We start from the raw sequence: 1,192 nt of genomic DNA, 5'->3' as shown, positions 1-1,192 counted from the left end.
TTTTGATGCTGATTTTCTGCAACGTGTGCTTGATTGTTATTCACCATTTTGAATCTGCAATTTGCTGCTTTGTGTCCATACTTTTCACAATGAAAGCAGTTGAAATTGGTTCTTTCTTGATAAAAATTGCCTCGACCTCTTCCTCGGTTGACAGGGCTGAAATTTGTTCCACCTCTTCCTTGATTAGGTGGTGTAAAATTGTTGTAACTTCTTTGGTTGTAATTGCCACGACCTCTACCTCTAAAACTTCCTCTGCCTCTACTTTGAAAATTAAAACCACGACCTCGTCCTTCTTGTGTACGGTTTGATTCTTCAACGTTGTTGAAATTCACTCGGCTTTTCAGGGCTTCCTCAGTTGATTTTTCTGACTTCTCCAGTATTCTACTGATGTGGCTTTCTATGGTTCCTTGCAACTCTGCAATCGTCATGGTGTCCATATCGTGGGACTCTAGTATCGTAGTCACCACATGGTCATACTTCATCGGCATGGTGCGAAGAATTTTCTCCACCACTTTGCTATCGGGCATATCTTCTCCATAGACTCTCATCTTATTGACAAGATCTGTAACACGAGTAAAATATTACTCAACGATTTCTGAGTTAGACATCTCGTACCTTTCATATTCTCTTCTTAAAGACTGTAACTTTGCTTTCTGAGCTTTATCTACGCCTTTGTATGATAGCTTCAACGTGTTCCAGGCTTCCTTTGCACTTTTGGCATTTGCTATTTTGCCAAACACCGTATAATCTACTCCTTGATGAATTTGAGATAGCGCCAATTGATCTCTCCTTTGTTGGGCAGCATCTGCTCCTTCTTGCAAACCTGGTTCAATGAAATTCCACAGGTTCTGGACCTTCAAATGGGTGGACATCAAAGTCTCCCAATAACTATAATCAAGTTTCCCATCTAACTTGGGACCGGACCACACAATATTAAAAGTGTTTGCCATACTGACTCTATGAATAAACAACTATGTGAGAACTCTCTCACACCTCACAAACTCTCAAACACCAGGCGCTGGATTAACCAGCTTTGATACCAACTGTAAGTATAATACCCACAACTAATTGGCCCTAGGATCACTCACTCATATAAATGACACTATCATATTTTTCATCTCTCAAACTCACTAACACTCATAAAACAAGGGAGAGAATTTTCTCATTTCAAAACATACACATTTCATTATAG

The 1,192-nt window shown here is 39.7% G+C and overlaps 1 pseudogene; it reads right to left on the bottom strand.

The window, feature by feature from the left end:
- LOC107495685 (cysteine-rich receptor-like protein kinase 2) overlaps window positions 1-548 on the bottom strand; it is a 26,913-nt pseudogene extending 26,365 nt beyond the window's left edge.
- Between the last annotated feature and the right edge of the window lie 644 nt (window positions 549-1,192).

Source organism: Arachis duranensis, chromosome 1 (genome assembly GCF_000817695.3).
Source record: "Arachis duranensis cultivar V14167 chromosome 1, aradu.V14167.gnm2.J7QH, whole genome shotgun sequence".
NCBI lineage: Eukaryota > Viridiplantae > Streptophyta > Magnoliopsida > Fabales > Fabaceae > Arachis > Arachis duranensis.
The sequence above is the reverse complement of the archived record's forward strand: the minus strand, read 5'-3'. Positions and strand labels throughout refer to the sequence as shown.